This window comes from Bactrocera oleae, chromosome 2 (assembly GCF_042242935.1).
Source record: "Bactrocera oleae isolate idBacOlea1 chromosome 2, idBacOlea1, whole genome shotgun sequence".
Lineage (NCBI taxonomy): Eukaryota > Metazoa > Arthropoda > Insecta > Diptera > Tephritidae > Bactrocera > Bactrocera oleae.
Window position 1 is genome coordinate 70,829,828 of NC_091536.1, and position 20,107 is coordinate 70,849,934.

A 20,107-nucleotide genomic window follows, 5' to 3' on the forward strand; every position below is an offset into this window, starting at 1 on the left:
AAGCATTTATCGATATATAATGTTCATTGTTTTCGTTTCACGTTATTGTAGGCGCAAATGAATTATTTATTAAGACTATTGCATCAGCATAAAATGATTTGAAACTCAAACCTGTGACATCGTTTGCATAAAACGAACGAGAAATTGCCGTTCTGTTGACAGAGGCACTTACCTATGGGACTAGTGTGCCATTGCATAAATTTGTTTTCAAAATAATTTCATGTAAATATAGGCTTTTATATTTATATGCGTGTATGATGTTAAGCAGATGCCTGGTTTAGCACGAAAAAAAAAGAAACATACAAGAGTGCATAAGTATCATTATGTACATATGTACCATATGGACATATGTACATATTTATGTATATGTATATGTTTGCATATTTTTCCAATAATTCAAAAATTCTGTATTGACATTACTACTATATGTTTCCTATCAACCCTGCAGTAATATTAACCAGTTCCTAAATGACCTGCAACTAGATAGAACCACACTTCTAGCTTCTGACTTTCATTTACCATTTTATTTAGTAAGACTAAAGCGTTTTAAAATTGGTAAGTTTCGGATCAGTTCACTTTAATTCCGGAAATGTTTCTAGTACGAAGAGAACTAGTAAGTATATGACTACTACACTTCTAACTACAGTGAATTCACACACTTATAGACAACAACATGTGGTGACTGTTCTATCGCACATTCTTACTTATATACCTGCACACATATGGTATGTACAAATGATAATGTCTATCATCCAGCTCATCCTTTGGCAGCATGAAACCAAAAATGTTCTTCAATTTTTAGTAGCGCCACGTTTCTGTCGTCTGTACTGCTTCAGCTAAGTTGCGTTTCCGCTCTGATGTGTAAATTAAATTACGAACATCTGGTGCAGCAGCCAAGCGCAAGATAAAAATGCTTCGAGAAAGTAAATGTAAAAATAAAAATAAAAATTAGAAAGACAAGTGAATTTAAAATAATACCATTCAAGGCATTCAATCCCTTGTGGTTACCACAACCGAGTAGGTGCTGATATTGATAGATTTTATATTTTACATAATACTTATATATAGGCATTAATAAAGGCATACTATTTGTTTTGGTCACATAGAAATATGTGTCTGATATTTTAAAGGAATTGTACACGTTTTTTAAATAAATATTATGTTAAAAAATTTTTGTTTTATAGGGCATATATTTAGTACTTTGCAGGAGTCCTTTAAATCAATCCATAAATTTTTTCTGTAGCCCAGACCTTCAGTTCCGTTAGATGACTTCGATGAGAACCGGTAATTTTTGCGAATGATGCTGGTTTGTGTTGCAGCTACAACAACAACACTGAATAGAGCAAAAACATTATTGGTCCAGTCCATAATCCGGGGAAAATTTAACATTCCATATTCCTTCGAACGGCTCAGGCTTTCAACATTGTGTATTTTACTCGATTATTTTTGCCATAAGCACAAGTGGCACCCTTCTGAGAGCATTATAGTTATAATTTACTGCTAAATACAATTTGCATAGATTCATGAAGACAACAGAAAGAGCGTTAGAGTCTAGTAAATTTTAGTGTAAAAAAACGTTGCGCTATTGAACGGCTGAAGTATTTTAATGGTGAACTTCTTCACTCCAGAAAACTCTAACTAAGTTTATCACTTAATCCTATGAGCATGTTCGAAATATATATTTAATTTTTATAGAGCATATTTGTGGAAAAATAAAATTATTGAAAGTGAAAAGAAGAAGAAAAAAGTGTCTTTTCTACTTTTTCTGTTAATGTATTTAATGCTACATACGACCAGTGGCAGTAGATTTCCGTTTGCCAGTGCGTCCATCATGGGCAGCTGTGGCAAAGTGTACGTTGTTGCTGGCACGGGAAATACCTATTCAACAGACCATGGCGTTCTAGTTGCTCGAAAACGAGCGTATATGCACACATACACCGAAAGCGCCACCATGTTGAAACATCGGGTTCCGCTAATTGCAAGAACTTAATTTCCGACAATCTGCGATTGCAATGCCACACACAACGAGAAAATCGAAATTAAATCGCTGTAAGCGGAAACATAATAGTTGATAGAGAAAATCGATTTTTGGTGGTGTTAAATTTCAATCAAAAATATTTCATTTTAAACGTTACGCAAATAAAAAAAATAAAAATCAGCTAAAATATGCTTTTGTACGAAAATTAAAATTAAGGTCGCTTTTTAAAGCGAATTGCCTAATTTAATTACAATCATATGCAAATATGTAATACATAACTGGAATGTAAAGCGGGAGAGACGCGGAGAGCATATCAAATAAAGGAGCTTCTTTAAACGCGAAAGCCAAAAGCGTTCACACAAATATTTATTTGTAAAAGAACTATTTTTTTAAATGCATGCGGCCTCCTCAATATTACCAATCCTCACCAATACTTCTCTGCTACATTGTTTTAAACTAACACACCCAAATTCAGGTTCGCTGACTTCCTCGTTTATGTTGATCAATTTTAAAAATATTCAAATTCCATTTCTTTACGGCCACGATTTCGTAACATAATCATACTACATACAAAAAAAACGATCAGCTAGTGCTGCGCTGCAGTGGCGAATTGGATTTGTCTTAATCGCTGACGTTTACTCGTTTTTTTATGTAGCGACCATCGAGAGTGTCGGCGCTTGGCGCTTCGCATATGGTGAGTACGCCACCCACCAACAATTTATAGCGACAAGTGGCTGTAGTCGCGTGTTATAATGATAAGTTTCGGCTTTCAGCAGATAACTCAGCAGAAATCAAAATTTTTCATTTTGTTTATTTTTGTTCTGGTTTTCGCTACTCGATTTGGATTCGCAATTTTGTTTATAATAGTTCTTCGTTGCCATTTAAGCTAAAAACTAAATGAAAAATCTCTTCATTCATTTCGCTTACTTTCTCCCTATGACGTATTATGAATATGTTGCCAACGTACGTCCAATGGTGTACCACCTCGGCTTCTGATAGAGCCGTTCGTTGCGCTCTCTGTTGGCGCTGACGCGTCTAAGTTACGCACGCGTCATCATTATCGGCTTTCTGCTGTGCGACGTCGCGTACATCTTACTCGTGAACACTTCGATCGCTAACACTAGCCATGTACTTACAGTTAGGCCATAACTCTAGGCCGTGAGCGTTATCGCCATCGTCAGCGCTCAGTTTAATGGACAACAGCTGTTGGTGCTACCGCAGTTAATAACCATAGCAATTCGAAACCGCCGTTGGCATTCGTAACGTGGTTTTTAGTGCCAAATAAATTGCAAATTTAAGCATTCGTATTCGCACGCCACAAACGCCCCTTGGCACTTGCAGTACATGGCCTAGGCTTACACAATATGTGTCTACGTATTTCATTTGTATTTGTTGTGGAAATAAAGCAAATGCAATTGTACTTCAAAATATATTATGCGCATACAAAAGTACCAGTAGGAAATTCAGTCTAGAGGTACTTCTGTCATTTATACTAAAACAATATTTATACCCTGAACAGGGTATATTAAGTTTGCCACGAAGTTTGTAGCACCCAGAACGAAACGTCGAAGACCCTATAATATATGTATATACATAAATGAACAGCATGATGAGCTGAGTTGATTTAGCCATGCCCGTCTGTCTGTATATATACAAACTAGCCCCTCAGTTTTTAAGCTATCGATCTGAAAGTTTGTAACTGTCTTTTTCTCACTAAGAAGCTGCTATAGCATATAGTTGCCATACAAACTGAACCATCGAAATAAAGTGCTTGCATCGAAAACTTTTTTATTTGATGAGATATCTTCACGCAATTAGGCACGAGTTTTTATTTAAGGCAACAATGTATTTTCCACAAAAATTGTTCAGATCAGATCACTATATCATAAAACTGCCATACAAATTGAACAATCGGAATCAAGTTCTTGTTATAAGCCTTTGTATTTGTGAAGGGTATTATAGCTTCGGTGCAACTGAAGTTAACGTTTTTTCTTGTTTGAAGAGCTTTTATTCAGCAATGTACTTCTGCTTGCTTTGATTCTTGAGGCTGATTTGTTATAATATTGTCGGGGGTACTTAGTGTGCCTTAACCTATCCGCTTTAATATAGACTGTATTATTATAAATTCTTTTAGCAAACCCCATCTCTTCAATAATATATACAAAATGCTTTCCAAGTAAGACGTATAGGGCTTTATTTCGATATTCTTAGCAAAACATATAAATTTTTCTTAATGGTACTTAATATTTCAAACATAAAAAACACATGTTAAAGTAGATCACATTTTTATACAAACCTTTTACCGAGCTCTAACACAGTTAAAAGTAATTTTCATCCATGTACATAGCATCTTCACCACACTGTAAATATCAAGTTTCGAGGTGAAGGAAATATTATAAAGGTAAATTATTTCCATTAGCTTTCGATAAGGATTAAAAAAAGACTCCCTAAACCCCACAAATATTAAAACCCAGACGGTGGAATTTTTGCACAAAAATGTAAATAGAACTAACAGTCTGAATAAAATAGAAAATGAATTTAAAACATATATGCGTTTAAACCAAAAATACATTTTTCTTGTTGCAAATTTCCCGCATGATGGGCACACAACTCCAATTCAAAGCAATTTGTAGGAGTGTTTCAAACCCAGTGTTGTGGCTTATGATATCTATTGTGTTTTCTTTGTTAATTCGTTTTGTGGCCTTTTTACCAAGAGTTTGTGCGCATTTGTTATTTAAATAAAATCGCTTCCCGCTTTTTACGAATTCAAAGCACTCGTTTGCGTTGCAGGCGCTCACTTTTTTAACTACGATATGCTGACCTGCTTTGCTAAGTGCTATTAATTGTTTGAATTTACTTGTCTGCCCTTTCTTAAAGACTTTATTTAATTAGCTGCTTCTCTTCTTTATTTAAATGTTTCGGAATTTTAATTGTTTTGTTAATCATATACATATGTATGGTATATACAGTTATTGCAGTTTTCGTGGCCAACTCTTTTCGCTTCATAAATATGCACACATTTTTATATGATCTGTTTAAATGTCTTGTATTGCCAGGATTGCATTTTTATGAGCCGAGTTCCTGGCGTTTTCCTCCAAGTAATAATTATAATAATTACAATGCTCATTCCAAGGTAATTGACTAAGTTTGCTTGGATTGTGCGATTTCGACTTTGATGTCTCCAAATACACTATGGAATATTATACCGATGCGACACAGTGGACTTATAAAAACTTAACTTTAAGAAATTTCAAAGAGAAATTTCCAATGAAAATGTATTACTTTTTGCCTACATTATATTTTTATAATTACATTGCTATATAATTTTTAATTATTTAATAGTGAAAGTCTCGCTTTATATGGTTAATGGTTAGTGAGTGACAGAAAAATATGCAGCTCAGCTAAAATTTCTCTCAAAGTATTTAATAACACTGGCAACAGCTCAACTTCCAAAAATATAATATGTCAAAATTTGTTTGTTGTTGACGTTTTGAGATATTTTTGCTAATCTCGTATTTATTTCTTTAAGGGGTACACCTACTGTGACAGCCTAATGAAGAATTGATTTTGGTAATTAAAAAAAACTACTGTATCAATTGTTTTAAAATTTTAAGGGCATGTTTATACATATTTTAGAATACAGATTAAAATTTTTGAGAAAAAAATTCAAAATTTTGCAATAATTGCTGTCTTCTCCGTGGATAAAACCTAAAAAAAAAAATTCACTAGAATCGAAAAAGGTATCAAAAAATGACAAAATGGCGGCATTTAATTTTACCCGAAATTTTGGTCGTTTTAGGCTTGCCAAAATTAGAATTTTGAGTCTGGTGAATCAGTGCATGGTAATCAGACTATTTGTCTTCGAGTAATCAATAAGCAAATCCGAAAAAAGCTTTTCAAGAAATATGCGTTTAAGCACACCTAAACTGAACGAGCTGATTAAACTGAGCGGCAACACTTTAGGAACATCTACCTCAAGCACTATTTGAGATCTGGATTTAAAATTTTAGTAAAATTATTAAAAACTAAACTACCAAAGTTGAGTTTTTAAAAAAAATTATATCACAATATTACAAATATTAGATGCTTCCCGATTATTTTGTTAATTTATCGAGTTTGCTTTCGTAGGTGGCCTCCAAAACCTTTGCAATACAAATCCTCAATAGTAGTTGATAATTTGGTATTTATTTTTAATTAAATATTACGATTTTCTTTGGATTTACGTGACCTTAATAAGTGTGTATTAGCTCTAATCAATTTTTCAATAATGTACATTAATCTCAATATTATCTACAAAAGAAAATCTTTTGTGGGCGTTTTCAATGTAATCAATATTTTTTGTTTTTGTTTTGGATTCAAATCCTATATGAAGTAATTGCAACACTAAAAACTAACTTTTCACCTAAAACTTTGTCTTTTTTAAAAAAAAAAAGATATCTTAGCTCACATTCAACCAAATCTGAATCCTCAGATTTCTTCTTCACAGTGTTTTCTTTTCTGCTCCCACCCGTTTTCTCCAGTCCATGCACTTGAGTGGGCTGATGATAGGCACAGCGCAGGCGCGCATGCACGATTTTCCCGAATTGGCAGAACAAGAGCAATGCACTTGGGAGCTGTGTAAATGCTCATAATAAACATAGTTGTCTTTTAGTTTATATTTACATATTTATGTATGCATGCAAGCGATTTTGCCCAACACTTAAAGCACATAAACCCCAAAAAGCATGAACAAACACTCGTGCTGACGCTCACGAATGCGACCACAGCCTCAAAACAAACTCAAAGTTTACACAAAATTTATAAAGCATTTCAGTGATCTGCAGTTTGCTTATTTATTTATTTGTACTTTTTTATACTCTCGCAACATGTTGCTGCAGAGTATACTAGTTTTGTTCCTCTAACGGTTGTTTGTATCAGCTAAAACTAATCGAGTTAGATATAGGGTTATGTATATATACATAAATGATCAGGATGAAGAGACGAGTTGAAATCCGAGTGCTATTAATCAAAAACAAATAAATTTCCATAACAAAGCTCCACAATAAGATTCAGGACTGTTATTTGTGGGCGTGATTTCGCCGCCTAATAGGTTTAATTTGCATATTGCTAAAGCTATAATAACAAAATTCACTGAGAACAAGTGTTTTTAGCACCTCTATCGACATCGCGAAAATGGGTGAAATCGGGCCTCGCCCATTCCCCATATAACGGTACTGTTAAAAACTACTGAAAGCGCGATAAATCAAGCACTAAACACGCCAAAGACATTAAATTTTATCTCTCGGATTGTATGAGATGACTTTAAAGTAATCGCATTCAGAATTAGACAGTAAGCGTGGCACCGCCCACTTTTAGGTGAAACCCCATATCTTGGGTCTGCATAACCGATTTCCACCAAATTCGATACATAAAATTCTTCTCATATTTCTATGTTATAGTGCGGAAATGGGCGAAATCGGACTACAACCACGCCTATTTCCCATATAACACCATTTTCAATGTCATCTGATTCTTTCACTTTCCCATATCAAGCAACAATGATTATATCCGGGTAAAACTTTGCGTGAATAATGCGTTTAAAGTATGCCACCTTATGACCAAAATTTGTCTAAATCGAACCAAAACTATTCAAGCCCCTAAGTACTGAATATGTGGACCCCTGTGCCTATAGTTGACTTTTTACCGAAAATATCGGTAAATAAATGAAATTCGATAATAGTATGTTTTTGTGTCAAAAATGGGTTGAAGCGGATCAATACTTCCTATAGCCCTCATATACCTAATATAAAAATTTTTGAACTTCCGAGTGCAATGAAAATGAGAGAGCGTGTTTTAATCATAACAAGGTATCTTATAATTTGAGTAAATTTAGTTTACAAATTGCTCTAATTAATTTCACCGTGAGTGTAAATATCCGAACTTAGCCCTTCCTTACTTGTGTTATATTTTTTTTATTATTTTTAAGAATGTGTGTTTAGATGCAATATTGTGTACTTTTATTAGGTACCTATTGCCCGCCTGCCACTCAGTTTGTTTACACGAATTCCAAACCAGTAACGTAGTAAATAAAAATAAAAGCAGAAAAACGAAATAAGTAAATAGAAGAAATATAATAGTGCAGCCATGAATATTGAGGCAGGCAATTCCGTAGCCATAGTCCAAGTGCTATTTAGTTAGCTTCTGCATTGAGTACACATTTGACTGGCGTTGCGTTAACAATTTTCGAGCAAAACAACAGCGACAACAAAGCCAAAAACGAACAAAACAAAATTTAACCCAAAAACAATGATTGTTAGTAAAGGCAATAGCAACAAATGACAAACAATAGACCGAAGACAAGAGTCACAGCAATCGGCGCACACGCCTCCAAATGCGAGCGACCGATAAACGTATACGCAACGGGCGGACGGACGGACAGACAGATAGTGCGTGAGGCCAAGCGACAGACGGCGGCAGCACATTGATGGATGCATTTTGTCGCTGCACTGTTGGCCCGCTTTGTTGCAGCAACATGTTTGTCGTATCGTCTGCTAGCCTAAACCATGTGGGCTGTCTATTGCGACCAACTTCCCAATGATGTTGATGTTGATGTTGAGTGAGTTGCAATCGTTGTTTGCGGCTTGTGCGTTGGGCTGTGTGGGCTGCGCATACACCTATAGACTTGTGTGCCTTGGGCTCTATTCCCAGTGCGCTCCATGCCACCACTCGACATCTAGCAGTGACATCTTAATAATGCGCCGTAAATCCTCGTTGTCATGAAGGCTGCATACGCACACACACAGACTGTCGTGTTGCTAATATTGGTGTGGGTTTTGTAGCTGTGCGCTCGGCGGACGTATATCATTTGTAGTCATTTCTTATCGTTATGGTAGTTGGTGTATCCGGCACATTGTACTGCCATCCGCACGTACTTACACACGCACAAAATTACAACGGTATATTTACATCCAAGCTTGCTCTTGCCACAATGGGAGTAGCACAAAAGATGCAATTGCGTTTTGGCCAATTCCAGGATGCCACTAATTTGTAAATGTTGATGGTTGGGTCTAATTGAAATATCGCAAGATGACAGTCCGAACTCATATTCATAAGTATACTACATTCACACATATAATACATATGCAAGTATAGAATTACGGAAAATGTTAGAGAAAAGCATGAAATTAGACCGTGTACTCTCTTTATTATATTTTAGTTGAATTCAAACAACCAAATGACGTCAGTGATTTCCGAATAAACTACCAAGATTTCATAATGCTATGGCCGAAGCTATAATACCCTTCACAAATACAAAGGCCCCTTACATGAACTTGATTCCGAACGTTCAATTTGTATGGCAGCTATATGATATAGTTATCTGATCTGACCGATTTCTGCGGAGAAAAATTTATTGCCTTAAGCAAGAACTCCGGTCTAATTTCGTGAAGATACCTCGCCAAATAAAAAAATTTTCCATGCAAGCACTTTACTCCGATCGTTCAGTTAATATGGCAGCTACATGTCATAGTCATCCGATCTATACAAAAATCTTCGGCGATTAGATTATTGCCTTAAATAATAATCCATGCCGAATTTCGTGCAGATTCCTCGTCAAATGAAAGAGTCTTTCATGCAAGCACTTGATTCCGATTGTTCAGTTTGTATGGCATCTATATGCTATAGTCACCCGATCTATACAATTTCTTCGGCGATTAGATTGCCTTAATTAATAATCCGGTATCGGCCGTTCCGACAAATGAGCAGCTTCTTGGTAAGAAAAAGACTTGTTCAAAATTTCAGATCGATATCTCAAAAACTGAGGGACTAGTTCGCGTATATAAAGACGGACGGACGGACGGACGGACAGACGGACATGGCTAAATCAACTCAGCTCGTCACGGTGATCATTTATATATACTTATTTGGTCTCCGCCGTTTACTTTTGGATGTTACAAACTTCGTGGCAAAATTAATTTACCCCGTTCAGGGTATAAAAATTTATAATTAAACATTTTTACGCCTTATCAAAGTCTTTAAAATTCAGAAGAAAAGATTCCCATTAACGAAAATTAGCGAAACGTGTGATCTTGATTTGTTTATATTTGATTCGCTATGGTATTCACGATAACCATTGGAAAATTTCGTAAACAAATGTGGCTCAATGCCACAAACTTGACCTTTTGGGACAAAATTGACCTCAGTATTAATGAAAGTTAAACCTTTATAGTCTGACTCAATGATACTCAAAATTCATTTTTATATGCTATAGTATTGCTGGACTTCGATTCGAATTAAGTGTCGTGGCCCATAAGTTTCATATATAGTAAATGTATTCTTTCATTATGGTAGAACGACGAATGTGAACACAGAGTGTCTCGACAAAGTAAAGTGCCAAATACACAAGGACATAATACAACCCTAAACTGTTATCCATACTTGCCTTGTATGAGGATTTGTGGTACAAATCTACACTGGAAGAATAAATATATTAGACCATTAAAATTTGAGGTTAAAATGTTGAAAGTTCGAACTATGCACACGGAGTTATTCGAAGGTGTCGTATGGCATCAGGAGTCTTTTTTACCTTTTGTACTTGTAACCTGTCTATTACTCATGTATATAAATGGAAAAGGCTAATATTGAAAACACCGTTTCAATTCCAATATATTCAATCTGCTGAGGCACCTTTACGAGTATTAAAGGGTAGAGCAGGTGCCGTGTATGCCCTATACCGCGAGAATGAATGGTTCAACGGCTTGGTCCCTGATTACTGAGATTTAGTTACCCAACTTAGTCATGCAGAAATTTTTTTTGACAACCTATCCGCAAAGAATTTATAATCTAAGTATATATTTTAAGTAGTTGAAAACGCTGCCTGCATTTGCAAAACAGTTCGCTCATTCGGTGACACACAGTGAATTGCACAAACTCATTTTAATGCTTCCTTTCGCCTTGCAAGTACAAATGTACCGACACTTCAGCTGATCGTACCATTTGGGGCAGACACAAAGAAACAACTTGTGGTTACACTTGTCTGGCAATCGTACACTTGTTAAACTAGTCCCATTTACTTGGTTAATATCGCCTTATGTGACGACGGTCACGCACTTCCATACGATATGTCGGACGCCAAGACAGCGCACCGCATTTTTAGGCGCGCGGAATCGCATTGAGTCTTGCGGCGCGACACAGAGTGTGGAACGCCTGAGCGTGTGACTGCGAATGTCGAAAATTAATACAAAAATATATACATATAAATAAAAATAAAAAAAGTAAATGCGCAAATGATATAAACAAGAAACGAGTACAAGTTGCTACCGACAGGCAACGCGATATTTCCCATTTGCAAGTGAAAAGCGAGCATGCAGACGTGCAGGCAGCTATTCAACTTTCAAGACCACCGTCCAACAACTGCTGTTACGGTATGCGTCTTCATTTGCTGCCAGCAGACGCTCTTTAGCTGAATATTATTTAATATCTTGTGACTGTTGTGGCCACAATAGCGCTTGCGGTCGCCGTCACTGATGATTATGTGATCATGCGTCTGCGTCGCTGCGCGGCTCCGTCATACAATAGATTGTTGGTAACAACAGAAAAAGCAGTTGGTGGATTGGTGCCTCGCTTGGCTTGCTGGCTGGCTGGTAGCTAGTTGCTGATAATCATTCGGTTTAACTCACAGCCGCGACCTGTTTGCTAAAGTAGTTTGGTTTAGGTGCAGATTTGCGAATTTCTTATGCATACCTTGTGCCGCCGACTATAATGCTTCTTGTATGTGTTGTTGTTTTGTTTTTGTTATCAGTTTTGTCATACTTTGTACAATCGCGTCCGGATATTACAACCACTTTGTGTTTGGCTAATAATTATGTTGAAGAAACGTGCATTTGGCGTGTGGCTGCGTACGAGAATTATGCCACGTCGCATTGGCCCTACCGGCTAAGTTATCTGCTGCGATGGCAACAGGCTGGAAGTTTGCTATTCGATCAGTCGGCAAACGTTCCACACAAGCTCCGCAAATACGGCTATTTGCACCAAAATTTATGGCTATGTATGCATGTACAACACAAACATTTTTACATGTGTGCATATGGTTATTAATACAACTGTCAGTGAGCGCCTTTGTCGTCCACAAGTCTGTGCGATGTTGGTGGCTGATTGGCTGCTCGTGGCCATGCCAATGACCATGTAGTCGGCGGTCGGTCGATCGGTCATCATTTGATCTTACATTCATAGACGTTGCCAATCAGGTATGTCTTCTACTCATAGCATTGGAAAGATCACATTGAGTTTCTGTATTTGCATAATAAATAAGTATATTTACATAGTTTTTCGATATTTCTGCTCGTAAAACCTTTGCGGTTCGTTTCGTTCTTTAAACTTTTTTATTTAGTAACTTCTTTCAGGCATAATTAGATTGTTAAATTATTCTCGTGTTTACAAATTCGGTATGAATATTTTTTACTTAGATTACTGAATTATCACAACAGTTTATTATATTGTGCTCGGGGACTTTTAGTATATTTGCATATACAATAATTTTTTACAGGTATCACCACGTTGCGATTAATGGGTTTACAAATTTAATTGAGCTTGATTTTCCATGTTCCTGCTAATGCGAATCAATATCAGATAAAACTAAGAAATTAAGGATACTTTTACATATATAATTATGTATTTATAAAAAGTGGAGTGATGAAGTTTGTCGGAAAAAAAAATCGTACCATACGTTACACTCTGGTGAATTATACTATGTTATATGCGAAAAAAAGAACTTAAAACGAGTACCCGTTTCTGTCGGGTTTTTACATCCCCTTTAATAGCACTACTGAAATCTCTTAATATCTTCCTTTTAATTTTATCGTTGCTTTTTTCCAATAAAATAAAAGCTAAACCAGCGTAACTAATTGTAAAATTTATTATTCATTTCCAAGTTTTGTCACAATAGTAAACAGCTGATCCGAATATTGGTTTTGCATCTTTTCGAAAAGACGAAAATCTAATCAGATTCTGTGACACCATTGAAAATCAGAATTGGTTTGCAATTTTGACAACTAAGAAAATATGTCGTGGATTCCACAACACCTCTGGATTACAATCTGAACGATTTGTCCACATACTCTCCTGCGTTGTATTAAACTATAAAACCTACTTTTACAGTCTTATTTTTGTTAAGTGACGAATTGAAAATCGCTTTTATATTTTATGGTTTTTAGATAGTCCCTTTAGGTAAACCACTCTGCCTTCCAATCTTAATATTTAATGAAAAACCTCGATAATCATGATGTGCCTTTTGCTTTTGTATTACACATACCATTTGTACAATATGCACCTCTCTGTAGCTTCGGAGTAATCAGGAGGAAACTGACTAAGCTGGAAAATTTGTACAAAATCGCTGTAATATTTTCGGCACGAGTGACTTTTTGTGTCACGAGTCAACCTAATGCAAAAGACAGATTACGCGATCCATAACGCATAGTCGCGCAAAGCAAAAGTCAAATCATAAAGTAAGCAAAACCGCTTGTAAAAAACGTTTGAAAAAAATACCAGAAAAACATTAAAAATATGCTGCCAAACAAAGCGTGAAGGCAGAAATTTTTAGCAATACTTTTAGTTGCTTTATCGCACATGACATAAATTGCAACCGTGTTGGGACTTAGACCTACGGGGTAGAGAGGCGCCTGCGAGCATAACCTTTATTGCAACCAAAGGGGTGCCCATGTTAATTAAAATTGCATCTTATTCATATATGCATGTTTTTTCGCAATATTTTGACTTATTAATTTGCGCGATAAACATGCAACGCTGAAGAAAGACGAATTAACAAAAAAAACTTTTAAATGTTTAAAAATGTTCAGCGCTTGATACTTGTATTTGATTGAATGTGTGCGCAAATACAACTATATTTCTTCCATATTTCTATTTATGATTTGCATTGTGTAATTCGGTAACGAACAAGGCACAACAAAAAGGCAGCCGAAAACATTGTATTAAGACTCGAGTAGCCTATATCAAATGACCTTTGTGACGCCAATTAGGAAAAAATTAATTTCCATTAAATGTGAGTATCAATAGATGAGGGTCTTCATAGTCGACAGTGGTCACTAAAAAATGTTTACAAAAGGCTGCATAATTCAATACAAATGTAAAATACATAGTAACTCGAGCGAACTCATTTGCGTCGCTGACTTTCTGACCCAACTGTTTGTATACAGTGGTACACATACATAAGTAGACAACTCTCCAAGGGCAAATAGCGCACACAAATCTCGCCTTTGCATATCGCCCAAATATTCGAATTTCGTGAGCCAATACAAAGGTTTATGAATTTTGACAGCAGGTCGATGTAAGACTCATAAGTCTTTATACATGTTCATATTTTGTATACGTATATGTAATTTAGTTGAACTGAAATCCAAATGAAAGTGAATCTTCAACGAAAGTTCATCACTGTCTTTGCCAGATTAGCGAGCAGCCTTCGCTGTATCCAAACACTTACATACCAACATATACATATATATATAGTATGTATGAATGTATGGGCGTACATATCTCACCAACAACATGCAACAAATATCTTTCAAAATAACTGCGCTGAACTCATTTTTCACTCCCTTCAACTCTACAACTCGTTTCCCCTCACCACCATTTCAGCACGCATTTGGGTTAAGGTCAGATATTGATATCGGCCATCGGTTCGGTTGATCATTTATTAGCATTTAAGATTGCGTTGTTATTTTCATCGTCTCATCTTCATTTTAATGGGGCTCGCTTGAGTCAGCGATAGCGCTGTGTCGCCCAAGTCATAGTTTCGTTATCGGCAAGTTTGCTTCCAACAAGTTCACATTAACGGCGTATCCAAAGTGTCACGTTAAAAGTTTGTTGGACATAAAATGGAATGTTTACCTTTTAGTTTGTAGCTGCTGTTGACAATTAAACTTTGATACACACACATATGTATATACCGACACATATTAAATACGAGTGCCATGCCGTCAAAATCAACTGCGCAACGCATCTGCCAGAAGAGTTGGCTCGTATATCTTTAAAATTGCCATCGCATCTGGCCCCTTCGTTTGCTTCAAGTTGATGTTTTGCCAACAGCTTTGGCCCTTTGGCCCTTGTCGATTTAACGTTGTTTTTGCCTTTTAGCAGGGATTGAGCAAGTCTGCCGTAAACTTAACTTTAGAGCCATTTAGGTGCCCATTATTAACTCAGTTGCTCGCCAATGGTGGTTCGAAAAGCTCACAAATTGTGCAAAATGTAAGTGAAAAAAGGGTAAACATTAAACTATGAAAGAGTAAGATAGACTAGCAGCACTAATTCTATACGAGGTTTGGGTGTTGGGAAAACGATTAGAATAGATATGTTTTTCATGGTTAATTAATTAATATTTTTTCAGTTATGGGTATATGGGTATATTTTCCATTCCAACCAATGTAATTCATATAGAATTCGCCATTTCAAATGTAGCCGAATCTACGAAATCGGAAGGAACCCGAATTCGACTGTGCTAAGGCAAATCTCACAAAGGATATATTATATTTCCGAATAATTTCGAAAAAGTCGACAAGAGGCGTATCTAGAAAAACGCGTTCAAAGTTTTGGCAGCCGATTAGCCTAAGTTAACAAACGCTTACAAACATTCTTACCGTTTATATCTATTGGGTAAATTAGGATTGAACGAAAACCTATAAAATATATACGTATATGATCAGCATGACGAGCTGAGTCGATTTAGCCATGTCCGTCTGTCCTTATGTCTGTATATACGCGAACTAGTCCCTCAGTTTTTGAGAATATCGATCTGAAATTGTGCCATGAGTTATTATTTGATTCAATGGTGCAAGAAATTGTTTACAGCCGTAAAAACTGAACGATCGGATTCAAGTGGTTGTATAGAAAACTTTTTTATTTAACGAGATATTTTCGTCAAATTTGCCACGGGTTATTGTCACAGGCAACAACGCAATCGCCGAAGGAATTGTTTAGAACGACTCACTATAACATATAGCTGCCATACAAAATTACCAAGCAGTGTAAGTTCTTTTGTATTTGTGAAGGGTATTTTAACTACGGTGCAACCGAAGTTAACATTTTTTTAATGTTATTCTGCAATTTTGCGCGCGAGAATAATTGGAAATGTATGGCTTTGCTTAATAATATTCTTTACTCAGAAGCGTGTGAAATGTATGTATAAATGATATTTATTCCTTCATATAGAACAATTAATTGACACCAAATGACACTCCTTGTGCTTCCAAGAAAACAAAAGGAAACATAACGCATTTTCATTATCCATTATTATATGCGAAGCAACTCATTTGACTTACACGGTTAAGTCAGTGAGCTTGTCCAAACAGTTGCCAGCAGTGCCAGTGATAGCTGAGCGTGTAATGGTAAGGTATGCCGGAAGACGACGTGCTCACTGGAACGACGCAAGTCTTTGAGCGCCGCGCTTTTGAATACAAATTAATTAGCAATCATTTTAGAAAGTTTATGCTTTCGTAGGTTTTATTGTGGATGGTATCCACTAATTGCCAACTTGCCACTCGCATATGCCACACACTTGCATATGTACATATATACTTACACATGTACTTATTTTCTCACTTTTGCTAACCGAACGCACTAAGCCCGCTCTTCGTTTCATTTTAGTTTTTCGACAACTTTTACTTTTATACACTTGAAAATGCACAAAATCGCATACTCATGTACGCATATATATATGTAAGTGTATGCGTATGTGCATATTTAAAAATTTATGAATTTTGTGATACAAGTATGTGTATGTGTGTGTGTGTGAAGTAAGACTGACTTTGTATGCTCGGCGCGTAAAGTTTTAATGCGAGTTTTTGCCAAACTGGATTGTTCACTTTAATTAAATTGCATTAAACTGATTAAATTCAAAGCGAACTGATTGTGCAACACTGTAATTTTATGCTGGCAGTAAACATCAAAAAGCACAGTTTTCAAATAATTAATTTCCAAAACAAATACGCAACTGAACTTCAGCAGCGATGCCCACATATGAGCACAAATACATACAAACATATGAATGTATGTTCAAGTTCCTGCTATGATTTGTGTTCTACTATAAGTGAGTACATATGTACATATGTACAGCTGCGCATAAGTAAGCCTCAGAACGTTTGAGGCAAGTAGCTGCACAGATAAAAAGCTTGTTTGATAATCACTAAATTAAAAAAGTTTGCTAAGCGCTCTATTAATTTAGGCGAGTTTGGACCTTCCAAAAGTTTATTTTAATTGAAAATTTGCCAGTTGAAAGTTTTCGTTTTTGTAATCGACATGCTCAGTTTACGTTCTGTTTAAAAGTTTACAAGAAAGCGGTGCTTTTGTTAATTTTGGTCAAAATAATATTGTACTTCTATAAATATATATGTATGTATGCATACATATGTATATGTAAAAATCTGCCCTGCAATCATATGAAAAAGTTTTAACTAATTTGATAATTAGTACAAACCATAAGCGATTATGGCGTTGATGTTTATGTGCAAAGAGAAGACACTTGTACTATAATATATTAAATATAAATTGATTTAAAAAAATTTTATGCATCTATAATACTAAAAAAGTACAATACTGTTTTTTCTAAATTTTAAAATTAAAAAACAAAGCACAAGTTCTCTTCATCATATATCTATTTAAATTATTTCTCACCTATTTACTAATGTTTCGTTTCTCTTTTACAGGTAAATAAAAGACGGAGTACTTAACAAAACTTTTAACTCAACGCGCTTGGTACGTACAAATATATACTCAATAGAGGAAAAAATTAACGAATTAATGGTTTATGACTTTGATTTACTTTAATTTAATGGGTATAAATTATTATATTATGAAAATAATGTTTATTGTAACACGATTTATTTTTAATTTCCAAAATTATTGACTGATAACTTTTAAGAAAAATAATATTTTATAAACAAATCTTTTCTGCATTAGTTTTGAAAATTTTATGAATTATTAAAAATAAGGAAAAACGTTAACTTCGGCTGCCCCGAAGCTATAATACCTTTCACAGGTGCATTGCGTGTAGCATAAAAGGATATAAATATACATATATTTATCTTGATCAGTTTGCGTGACAGCTATATGCTATAGTGGTGCGATATCGGTTTAGAAATTAATATTTTTTAAATATGTGCTCGTCTAGAATTCTCGAGGAAAAAGCAAAACTAAAAATTAATAATAAATAATACATATAATTATGATACACATACATATACTTATACTACATATGTACATACAAATGTATATCCATACTTTGAAAAATTATTATTGTAAGCCAAATGGCAGCAATCAATTCAAAACATCGAAAGAGTGATTTCAGCTGTTTAAAATAGTCCAAATTCCTGTGTTCAAAAATATGTATTAAATACCAATGCGAAAGTATTTCCTAACAATCACACACCTGTTCGCCAATATTTATGGCAGATTTTAGTTTAGTTTCTTGCGCTCACGGAATATTACACTTTCGAAATGGGTAGAAAAACCAAAATGGCACAAATAAGCTAACTGCATCCGCTGTAAATGCATTCAATTTCTAGGCCATGGCTCCAATGGAATCGCTCAAAAGTCCTTGACATTTGTCCATTTGTGGGTGGGCGCAATGGAAATGCATTACATTTATCGTTCACTTGAAGCTAATAAAAATACACAAACCACAAATATACTATGCATTTAATATGCGTGTGTTTGTATGTGTGAGCAATTTGTAGAAACATAACATTTCTTCGCGATTTACAATTTCGAAACACCGGAGAGCCGCTTTCTATCGATCCAAACATATTCACACACACACACATATTCACACATACATACATATACATATACAGAGAAACCCGCGCCAGTGTATGATTATTTTCACATTGTTTTTTGGCAAAGAAAAGAAAAACTCAAACACATGTAAACAAACAGAAATTGAAAATTGTTGAATATTTTTCAACAACAAGTTTGCTTAAAATACATAAACCTAAACCACGAAGTCTAAAAAAAAATGAGGAGAAACCATTTTGGCATGGCGTGTGTTCAAGATATTGCCAATATGTACCGTATGATAATGCATTCATTATTGACAGCCGACGCACTCACCACTAACCACAAGAGAGCTCCCGCCAACGGCGGCCCAACACGGCGCTAGGCACCCGCTGTGCCGATAATAATGTTTTATCCAATTGCTGTTGTTGTCGCAAGCCCCTTGTTGGAAGTTGATGCCTAAACAGATCCATTGTTAGATGGAAATTTTAAATAGATTTTAGTAATTACTATTGATATTTTTTCCTTACGTTTTCAAGTGATCCCTTAACAAGATTGTACTCTATCTCGTCGAGAGCAAAAGATAATTATTTGGGAGAAGTAAGCAATTACACCCTCTACTAAGAAATCTCTTTTCCGAAGATCAGCGGTTTACTTCTCCTTATGAGTTCTACTTTAAGCGTTGTCCTGGCGTAGTGTTGGTTCTTCTTCCAACTATGATTAGCGATCAGACTTCCAGCTGGGTATCTTCTCACGTTTATTTACTTGTTTGCATGCATACATAAATATGTATATGCTATGTATGTATGTATGTTTATGTCTATCACAAGATTGAAGGTGAGCTCCCAGCTTGCCTTTTTCCAGCTGATCTAATTGTCTGCAGCTAGCGAAAAACGCAAACAAACATATTTCGAATAATACATACTTATGTATACGAGTACATATGTGCATACAAACACACAAATATGTTGACTTATAGAAATTGTGTGTGCAATTTTGTCGAATGCTAATTTCATTCACACTTAATCACGCACTTTGAATAATAATTTGAAAAGTGTTTACCTAAATGTAGGCGATTAATTTGATTTCCAAGAGGAAGGCAACAACACTACTCTTTATTTGTATTTTCTGAGTAATTTGCGGAAAATGATCTAAGAATGTTTTAATGCAAAAGGCCAATACAAACAAACTTTCATGCGAAACATTGACGTGCTATTGTACGTGTGTGTATGTATGTGTGTGTAGACAAATAAATCACAGGTATATACACATCCATATGTGGCAAGTGCGCAATGCAAGCTGCTGAAAGAAATTACACGCGTTTAAATATTTACCTTGGTAAGAAAAATTCAGTGGAAATTTCGAGAAAATACA

The 20,107-nt window shown here is 35.5% G+C and overlaps 1 protein-coding gene across 2 annotated transcripts in view; it reads left to right on the forward strand.

Moving 5' to 3' along the window:
- Window positions 1–20,107, forward strand: part of Hmgcr (HMG coenzyme A reductase) — a 47,731-nt gene that overhangs the window by 2,179 nt on the left and 25,445 nt on the right. The window contains exon 2 of one of the 2 annotated variants that reach the window (XM_070105602.1): window positions 17,668–17,716. The exons of the other annotated variant lie outside the window; for it this stretch is intronic. The gene's annotated coding sequence lies outside the window, so the exon portion shown is untranslated. The remainder of the gene's footprint in view (window positions 1–17,667; window positions 17,717–20,107) is intronic. 2 annotated transcript variants of the gene reach the window in all.